Below are 11004 nucleotides of genomic sequence, written 5' to 3' on the forward strand. Positions count from 1 at the left end.
AGGAAGGAAGGAAGGAAGGAAGGAAGGAAGGAAGGAAGGAAGGAAGGAAGGAAGGAAGGAAGGAAGGAAAGAAAGAAAGAAAGAAAGAAAGAAAGAAAGAAAGAAAGAAAGAAAGAAAGAAAGAAAGAAAGAAAGAAAGAAAGAAAGAAAGAAAGGAAGGAAGGAAAGAAGGAAAGAAAGAAAGAAAGAAAGAAAGAAAATTATGTCCTTCTATTGTGGGAAGCTACCAGCAGGTTCATGTGAGCTGGGTAATCTCATTCTTTTCTTCCAAGAACAGAGGTATCAAGGCCCTGGGAACCTTATAAGTGGATGGGGAAAGGGGGCCTGAGGTGAATCCAACAAAGTTGCAGCACCCACTGAGCTCATGCCCCAGGGCTAGGCTCTGCCTAAGGACAATAGACATGGGTGAGACCTACATCCTGCCCAGTCCCATGGTGGGGCTCAGGACACACATGGTCCAGAAGGTCCCCAGTTCCGGACTACATTTACATGCACCTACCTGCATGTAGCATTCTTTGAGCCACAGGACAACTTAGGGGAAGAGGTAGCTCCAGAGAGTAGGATAGGAGAGAAGTAAATAATGGAGTGGGGAGTGGCCTTGTGGGGAAGGGGCAAAGGCAGGGCTGTGTGTGTGTGTGTGTGTGTGTGTGTGTGTGTGTTGTGTATTGGGGGAAATGGGGAGAGCATCTGAAGTTTTATCTGCCCCCTTTTTCTGGCCACTGTACCCCTTTTCTTCCTGAATAGTTTTTCTTCCCATTATGGACTGAATGTCCCTGTTTCCTCCAAATTCACATTGAAGTCCTAATTCTCTGTGTTGCTGCATTTGGATATAAGGCCTCTCAGGAAGTCATTAAGGTTAAATGAGGTCCTAAGGGTAGGGCCCTGATTCAGTAGGATTAGTGTCCTTATAAGATGAGACACCAGAGAGTGCACTCACTCTCTCCTCACAAATACAAAGAAGAGGTCACGTGAGCACACAATATGGCAGCCACCTATGGATCAAGAGAAGCCTCAGAATGTAACCTACCTTGCTGGCACTTTGGTCTTAGATTTCCCAGCCTCCAGAACTGTGAGAAATAAATGTGGTTTAAGCCACCCAGTCTGTGGTATTTTGGCATGGCATCCTGAACTGACTGATACATCTCCCCACCCTACTTCAACCACATGACACTAGAGGGCTTAGAAGTTCTAGTGTCCCAGCTACCCAGCCAATCCAAACCAGACCAAGCAGAAACTTTCTTCTGGAATTTTCTGAATAGGAACTAATGGAGGGAAGCCCCATCCTTTCTTGGGGGCAAAGCCAGGAAGATGGAAGTCTCGTGCTACCAACAGCCTGACTCCAACCTTGCGGGGAAAGTTTCTCTGAGAGCACAAAACTGATCTGCAGACTGAGGTGGAGACAGAGACAAGGGAAGGGGCCTGCAAATCCTGAGTGACTCTGAGTCCAGGTATTCCTGAGGCCCAGCTGTTCCCTGCCCTGTGCGTGGCTAACTTACTGACCAATGAACTTCCCTTCTTGCCTAAGCCAACTCAAGTGAATTTTTTGTCACTTACACCCAAAGAGCCCTGACTGCAATGGCAGGGCATGACAAGGCTGGGCTGGCTGGGGCAGAGGACAGTGTGGGTGGAATCAGCTGTGACAGACACACAGAAAGTACAGTTATTGCATGGACTCCATGAGATCTTCCTCCAGCCCCGACTGTGAGCAAGGCTAGGCTCATATGCTCAGTAGGTCAGAGTGAGGGATTTGGTCAGAAGTGCCATGCTCCGGGCCATCTTTCTATGAGCCAGACTCTTCGTCATCAAAGGCTTTGCCATCAGAGATAGTTTTAGTCACATCTTGGGTTCACTTGATCAATTGCTGTTCTCCTAGTTTCAGAATCTTCAAATTAGCCTTCCCCACATAGATGATAGGAAGCAACAGGCATCCTGGCCAGAAACCCAGACCAAGAACAGGGCTCCTGCCAGCCTGCCCGGGGTTCCAGAAGGCAAGACCAAGGGGTGGTGGGAGGAGCTCAGCCTGGGCAGCTGTGACATGTCCACCACTCTTGATCTGTCTCCAGGAACTTTTCACCCCTCAGGTGTGGGCCCCCACTGGGGCACACATGGGAAAGACAATGCCCATGTCCCCGACTAGTTCCCCTGTCAAAACAGGTCATCGCACCAACCACCCTCCTCCATTAAAACTGGACAGACCAAGGGTCACTTTCCTAATGGATGGGTCTTCTCAGTCCATCTTATGCTTCCAACAGACCTTCATCCTGGGATGGGAATGTGCCATTCCAGGGCAGTCATTTTGACCCAGCCTCCAGCCAAAGCCAGTTCCCCTGTCAAGCAGGCCCTAGAGTTACACTGGAGGGTGACAGGCCTCATCTGGAAATTTCTTGCTGAAAATTGTCAGTTTCTCACACAAGTACAGCCTGACAGTTTAATTCAAATTAAACCCAGAAGGAGACTGCTGCTTCAGTCTCAGCTGCTATGTAGAGCTGTTGTGTGCTAGAAATTGTGCAGTCAGACACTGTGCAGATTGACTCAGTAGATACAGCAAGTACACACATAGGGCGCCAACCAAGAATGAGTGCGTATACACACACACATGAACACACATGGCAGAAAATCTAGAAACAAACTGTTTTAATTTCAGGTGTCATGGAAGTTTTGTGTCATTTCCCCCAAAAAACACAAATTTTATTTTATGATTTAGTCTTGTTTTTATTTAGAATCACTTAAGGAAAAGGAGAGCTGAGTGCAGTGGTTCATACCTGTAATCCCAGCACTTTGGGAGGTTGAGATAGAAGGATCATTTGAGCCCAGGAGTTCGAGACCAGCCTGGGCAACATGGTGAAACCCCATCCCTATAAAAAATACAAAAATTAGCCAAATGTGGTAGCATGTACCTGTGGTCCCATCTACCAAGGAAACTGAGGTGGGAGGATCACTTGAGCCTGGGAGGCAGAGGTTGCAGTGAACCGAGATCATATCACTGCACTCCAGCCTGGGCGACAGAGTGAGAACCCATCTCAAAAACAAAAAAAAAAAAGAGAAAGAGAGAAAAAGATAGAGAAAGAGAAAAGAAGAGAAAGAGGAGAGGAGAGGAAAGGAGGGGATGGAGGAAAGAAGATGAATGGAGAGAAGAGAGGAATGATATCTGGTATGGGGAAACTTAAGTGGATGCATCTGAGAACTTTGAGCCTCCAGTTTCCACAGAATGCTCTGGTCTAAAAGAAGTAGCCCCCTTTCCTTGCTAAGAGAAAGGCAGCTGTCTCTTGCCTGGAGACTAGGCAAAGAGCCCCCAACAAAGCCTCACAGCAGGATGAGGTGTGTCGTCATTGCTGCCCCACATTGACACCAGGCTATGACACCACATTGACATCATGGCCCAAGGTCACAAGCACAATCTGCTATGGGAGAGTGATGTTTTTTTTTTTTTTTTTTTTTTTTGCCAAAAATGTTGTAGGGGCTGCCTAGTGTGTACTGGCAGAATCTGGGAGAGGAGGTGGAGGACTGGAAAGGCTGTATACATGAGAATACACTGACCTGGGAGGACGCTTAGGATTTAATGGCTTGGCAAGGACACCTGGGGCTGTAACATGCTGCTGGAGTGGCTTCTAGAAATGTGGACGTAACAGTTGCTGCAGTGAATTAGGCGGAGATTATACAACTGCATTCACGAGGCATCAAAGAAGCTGGAAAATACAGGGAAGTAGGAATGTTGGAATGGTTCATTATATGCCAGCAGATTCACTTGACTATGTGCCCTTGGAGGCCTCACAGGAACTCCCCTCTCTAGGCTAACGAGGAAGGCACTAGTGAGAAGGGCACCTGAATCTTTCAGAGACTCAGGGCACTATCCTTTGTAGGCCAGGATTGACAAGAGGAGATGCTGCCGTGAGACCAGGCTTCGTGGTGTCAGTGGGAATGGCGGAAGGCCAGAACAGCAGATGCCAGGTGGTGGCACGTCACCATCAACAACAACATGGATGTAATTAACTTAATTGGTAGGAAGGCTAGAGTGATAACCAGGATCCTTTGACCTCCAGGGATCTCTTGTATTGGCTAACAACTGCTGGCATTCCTGCATACCGCTGCACTCCAGCCTGGGTAACAGAGTGAGACCCTGTCTCAAAAACAAAACAAAACAAAACAAGTGTTGTTATAATGGCACTAATTGCATATGAAGTTCCTGAAATTCTGAGTTTCACTAATATTATTTGTGTGATTAAAAAAATCCATGCTTAAAAGCAACACACCAATAGAGGCAAGCAAACCATGTTTTGAATAAAACAACTATCAATAGTGATGGCACATGGGTCTCCCCTTTCAGAACCCTGAGATTCTCAGGGCCATTACGCTAAGGGCTTTCTGCAGACGAGGTAACTATCAGAATCACATGGAGAAGATCAGAGCCTGGAAGGACACTTGAGAATTTTCTATTTCAACCTTCTTCATTTACACAGAGACAAAACTGAAATTCAGAGAGTTCTGGTTTCTCAAGGCACACCACTAGTCAATAAACACAGAGCCAGAAGCTAGATCCAGCTCAGTGTTCTTTTAAAGCTTTAAAAATTCCTCTCTGCTAGTAAAGCTTATAGCCTGGCAAGAATATAATACATACACACAAATACAGTTATTTCCAAAATAGTTTGGTCAGGGGCAGACTCTGCATTTCTCCAATTTATAATTTATTTTTAAGAATTGCAGAATGTGGGCTGGGTGCGGTGGCTCACGCCTGTAATCCCAGCACTTTGGGAGGTCGAGGTGGGTGGATCATGAGGTCAGGAGATCGAGACCATCCTGGCTAACACAGTGAAACCCCGTCTCTACTAAAAATGCAAAAAATTAGCTGGGAGTGGCAGCGGGTGCCTGTAGTCCCAGCTACTTGGCAGGCTGAGGCAGGAGAATGGCGTGAACCCGGGAGGCGGAGCTTGCAGTGAGCCGAGATCGTGCCACTGCACTCCAGCCTGGGCGACAGAATGAGACTCCGTCTCAAAATAAATAAATAAATAAATAAAAATTAAAAAATAATTGCAAAATGTGTCTCCAGTATTCATAACAGGATGTCATTAACCAATCCCCATAGTAGGTTGGACATCAAGGTTGTTTCCAACTGTTTGCTTTTATAATTATCCATTATAATGCTGAAAAATTGGGAACAACCTAAATGTCCAACAATACAGGCTTTATTTCTCTATAAAGTGAATATCAAATAGCCATAGAAAAGACGTTAAAGACCCAGAAGTGTTGCTAACTGAGCAAAAATACGCCGTTTCAGGTCAGATGCAGTGGCTCACGCCTGTAATCCCAGCACTTGGAGGCTGAGGCAGACAGATCACTTGAGTCCAGGAGTTGGAGACCAGCCTGGCCAACATAGCAAAACCACATTGTAAGGTACATGGATGTGCTTTGGTCAAGGAATAGGCCGAGGCGGATAGCTAGGCCTGCATGGCTCGAGTTTGGCATGCAAGCACACAGCTCCACTTGTAATATAACCTATTTGTGTAAGTTCATACTTGGCTTTACACCACTGTGGTCTGTAAAAGGTATAACTGCCCTGTTGATGTTGTGCATAAGAGACATGGCTCTTGGGGGCTTGGCTCAGCTGGGCTCAACATGGCTTGACATGACGAGCGCACAGGTACCCAGAGAAAGAGAGAGCCAAAAGCCATCCATCTGGCAGACAGATGGGAGGGAGCCAGGGCACAACTGGGCTTGCTCATGCTCAGAGACAGAAGGAGTTAAGCTGCTGACCCTGAAGGCGAGGGAGAGCCGGCTATGCAGCTGTGTGTGGGGGCAGCTGGCTCAAGCAGCCGAGACAGGGTGAACAGTTTAAGAATAAGCTGCTAATAAGAGAGCTAGTGTAAGGAAGCTGTTAATGAGAGCTGCCGCTGAATAAAACTATCTTTCACCTGCCTACAGCCCTCCGAAGGGTTCTTTCTGCTCACCCACCCACTCCCCTCAGACTTCAGCATGGGCTGGATCTGGACGCTGGGATCTGACACACATCTCTACTAAAAATACAAAAATTAGCCAGTGTGGTGGCACATGCCTGTAATTCCAGCTACTAGGGTGGCTGAGGCACGATGATTGCATGAACCCAGGAGGCAGAGGTTGCAGTAAGCCAAGATCACACCATTGCACTCCAGCCTGTGCAACAGAGCATGACCCTGCCCCCCCCCAAAAAAGTGAAAGACCATTTATCCAGCATAAACTCTTTCAAAATATATACTCTAGCACAGAAAAGTCTAGAAATGTCATCAATGGTAATTTCAGGACAGAATTCTAAAGTGATTTTTTTGGTTATCTGCATTTTTTTTCTTTTTTTTTTTTTGAGATAGGGTCTTGCTCTGTCACCCAGGCTGGAGTGCAGTGACGTGCAGCCTTGACCCCCCAGGCTTAAGCGATCCTCCCACCTCCGTCTCCTGAGTAGCTGGGACTACAGGCACATGCCACCACCCCTGGCTAATTTTTGTATTCTTGTATTTTTTGCAAAGATGGGGTTTTGCCATGCTGCCCAAGCTGGTCTCAAGCAATCTGACCACCTCGGCCTCCCAGAGTGCTGGGATTACAAGTATGAGCCACGTGTGCCAGGCCTACATTTTCTTTTCTATAATCACCATGACCATGGGTTTCACATACCAACGTTTTTCTAACAATAATATTTACAAAGCGTACTATGAAAAATGTTCAGAGAAAGAGAATACAAAATTGTAAAAATCATATATAATTAGGTTTTTGCTTGTTTTTAAGGCAAGAAAGAAAGTAGATTGTCCAGGAAGTTACTTCCACTTTGTGTTTTTCTGCTGAACTCATTAGGAACTCTAAAAAGTTCCAGGAGTAGAATCGCAGGGTCAAAGTATCCTGGCTTTAACTTCTGATTCAGAGAATCCTAACAACTTACACTGTCACCAGCAAGGTCTTTGACTACATGAGCAACTCTCACCTTAAAGCATTTCTCATCTGACATTAGCTGCTCGGCTTTCCGCGGATACGTTGACTCCAGGAGGCTTCTTGAGTTCTGTGTGTTCGGCTGGCCTCCGGTGGCCCCATTATTGTTTTCTGCCAGGTAAAGGTCAGTGTATGTATGTATACACTGATCTGTATACATCAGTGTATACAGATCTCGTCACTCATGATATGCTGCAGCTGGAATCAAACAACGGCAAGCTGTTAGTGAACACAGAAAACGTTTCTCCATTACACAGTCAATGTTCCTTTAACTGATCCAGTCACTCAACTCAAAAGAGGTTTTGGGTTTTATTGGCTGGTAATTTTAGAAAATTCATCACACAAACCACTGTATCATTTTCTTGGAGAATAATCAAACCAAGATTTTCTACCATATCAGTGATTCATTGTAAAACTTTCATATCTATTTAAAATAAAAACCATAGATAACTCAGGTTAATGTACTGTTTATTTAAAATTCTAAGGATCTTTAAATAATTTTCCGTGGGTTATATATTTATTGCATTTTAAAATCATTTACAATTTGCTTTCACACATATTCTCCCTCATTTGATCCTCATAACTGCCCTGGGAAGCAGATTGGAGACAGAGTAGGGGCCTGTTAGGAGACAGATTTACACAATACATAAGAAAGCTCACTGTGAGCCGGGGTGAGGAGGGGACACTTGGAGAATCATGAATGCAATATCTATGTCTATATTCCCAGCCCAACTACAAAGCCTGAAACTCGGTAGGTATTTAAGAAATAGCTGCTGAATTATTGCCTAGAGGTGCTCAACTGAAGAAGCAGGGTTGGGACTAACAGTCAAGCTTCCTGACTCCTAGCCCAATACTTTTCCAAACACACCACCTATTTTTCTATATCTGATAGAAAGTATAGTGCTTAAGTTGTACATAATGTTAACTCACTTTCAATATAGGCCAATCATGATTGACTATCAGTAGTTTTTGTGACAATCTAAGGAAACCAATGAGTAGAAAGTTGAACCTTTCAGAGTTCCCATTCTCATGTCATATGCTATTTCTATTTTGAAATAAAAATAATTTCAAATGAAAATTTATCCATCAAAATGACAGAGAAGTGAAAAATAGATATAAGAAGAAAGCAAAACATTAATTTCAATATCAATTTGTCTATTTTACTTTAAAATTATCATAACCACCAAGCCATTCTATTTTTAGGAATCTACATTCTCTTTGAAGTGTTAGGAACTATGTTAACTATGTATTCTTAACTTTAAGTCCTAAGTGACCAGTATATATATTAGTAGATAACAGGACAAGAGCAAGGTCAGAAGGGTGACTGAGTGTGGCAGAAAGGGCAGTAACTCCAGCAACTGCAGATGGATAATGACAATGAATCCAGATAATGGATCTGATGCAATCATTCAAATAATGCTTGTGAGTACTTGATAACATAGGGAAAAGCTTCAGATACAGTGTTGTAGAGAGAAAAAGGGCAAGGTGGAAAAAAATGTGGAAAGCATGACTTCAATCATGCATACAGATGCTTCCACTTTACACTTTTTTTGTTTTGTTTTGAGACAGGGTCTCGCTTCGTCACTCAGGCTGGAGTGCAGTGGCATCATGATCTTGGCTCATGGTAGCCTTGACTTCCTGGGCTCAAGCAAGTCTCCCACCTCAGCCTCCTAAGTAGCTGGGACTACAGGCATGTGTCACCATACCCAGCTAAGTTTTTGTATTTTTAGTAGAGATGGGGTTTTGCCATGTTGCTCAGTCTGGTCTCAAACTCCTGAGCTCAAGTAATTCGCCATCCTTTGCCTCCTAAAGTGCTGGGATTACAGGCATGAGCCACCACCTCTACTTTATACTTTCTTGTTGAAATAGACTGCATTACTGATTCCCCACCCATGCCCTCTTTTTGGATATCCGGCCCCTCCTTGAGTCTCTGGAAAGGGCAGGACTACACATCCAGGGAAAACTATGGAACTCCCACCCTCACTGCTAGGCAGATCAGATTCTCTATCCTCTCATTGGAAATGACACAGAGGGTGCTAGATAGATTTTTTTGCAGATGAGCATCTGTATGGAAAGGTCCAGTAGCACTGGGACCAGGGCTACTGCCAGGGTAAGCCAAAGCCTCAGAGGCTGGAGGAGCCTGGTGTACATGCTGAATGTCCATCTGCAGAGCAAAGCACAAGCATGGAGCAGAAGTCCAGAGAAAGGCATGCAGGAGAGAAAAATAATCTCCCAGCCCAGTCCTTCCATGGTGTGGTCATATGTTGAGTTCTGTACTTTGATGTCTGTGAGATTGCCTATTGTATTCTTAATACAAATCCCTCTTATGCCAGCCAGAACAGGCTAAGATAAATGTAATGACTTGACTTGGCTGGAGTGCAGTGGCGTGATCACGGCTCACTGCAGCCTCAACTTCCTGGGCTCAGGTGATCCTCCCACTTTAGACTCCTGAGTAGCTGGGACTAGAGTCATGAGCCACCACACCCAGCTAATTTTTTGTATTTTTGTCATAAAAATATTATACTTTTCAGAAGAAATCATATACAATACACTGAAAATCAGTGATTGTTTTTCTTCTTTTTTTCTGTGAATGTGTAGGTGTTTGAGTCTCTTGTATTTTTTCTTTTACACAGGATATGGACTGTTTGAAAACTATTTCATTATCTTCATCATCACCATTCATTTCAGATGCTTCAGATTTTCCTCTCTCCAAAAATGTTGATGTGCAAACTGGTGTGGGGCCCTGGGTATCTGCAGTCTTCTCAGGAGAGTCAGGAGTGCCTAAAACTTCTTCTTCTTACATAAAACCTGGCCTTTTGTAGATATCTGATGATTCGTTTTTGAAATACTTTCCATTTTCTGTAAAATCAAAGAAGGAAAATCATAATCAATTCCTTTTTAAACTAATTTCTTCCAAAGCAATCTTTCTTTCTTTTTATTTTTTTATTTTTATTTTTATTTTTATTTTTTTTTGAGACGGAGGCTCGCTCTGTCGCCCAGGCTAGAGTGCAGTGGCCGGATCTCAGCTCACTGCAAGCTCCGCCTCCCGGGTTTATGCCATTCTCCTGCCTCAGCCTCCCGAGCAGCTGGGACTACAGGCGCCCGCCACCTCGCCCGGCTAGGTTTTTTTTTGTATTTTTTAGTAGAGACGGGGTTTCACCGTGTTAGCCAGGATAGTCTCGATCTCTTGACCTCGTGATCCGCCCGTCTCGGCCTCCCAAAGTGCTGGGATTACAGGCTTGAGCCACCGCGCCCGGCCCTTTCTTTCTTTTTAAATTGCCCCTCCATCATTAGCTTTTGTGTAAGTGCCGATTCTGATTATACGTTTCACTGATGGATATGATGGCTGCTTAAATGGAATATCCCAGTCTTTAAAGAGTTCTTTCTGACTTTTTCAGGTGGCATGAAATGACACTCCGAGAGTCTTTCACCAAACAAGTAGTTGTTCATCGTTTTAGCAACTATCTTGGCAATATCCTCAGACTCACACTCCACACTTGCATAGCCTTTGCTATTTCCAGTCCTTTTCTTTCTGGATAGTCTGAACCTTGTAACAGTGCCACACTGGGAGAAATAGGAAAGGATCAGGGTTTCGTTCAGTAGGTTAGAAAGGTGGCGCACATGCCCTACTCCAGGCCAAAGTTGTTCTTGTTTTTTTCCCCAGATTATGCACTTGCAAACCTGTGCCAGAACTCGAGCGATCTGCCTGCCCTGGACTCCCAAAGCCCTGGAATTATAGGCATGATCCACCGCACCCAGCCTTGACTTTGAAATGTATGTTGTACATCCAGTCAGCAGTGAACTCTGAGGGAACACCAAAGATGAGGAGAATGAGAGAAGAGATACCTCCAGTTAAAGGAATTAAGAAGAGATGCTTTTAAAAAGTTTTTAAAGGGTTTTAAAAAGTCACTGTGGCTCATGCCTGTAGTCACAGCATTTTGGGAGGCCGAAGTGGGTGAACTGCTTGAGACTAAAAGTTTGAGACCACCCAGGGCAACATGGCAAAACCCCATCTGTACAAAAAATACAATAAATTAGCTGGGCACAGTGGTGCCTGTG

The 11004-nt window shown here is 44.6% G+C and overlaps 1 pseudogene; it reads right to left on the minus strand.

The window, feature by feature from the left end:
* Positions 1-8697: 8697 nt before the first annotated feature.
* Positions 8698-10797, minus strand: LOC116275659 (annotated as a pseudogene).
* Positions 10798-11004: the final 207 nt, after the last annotated feature.

The sequence above is a fragment of the Papio anubis genome, chromosome 7 (genome assembly GCF_008728515.1).
Source record: "Papio anubis isolate 15944 chromosome 7, Panubis1.0, whole genome shotgun sequence".
Lineage (NCBI taxonomy): Eukaryota > Metazoa > Chordata > Mammalia > Primates > Cercopithecidae > Papio > Papio anubis.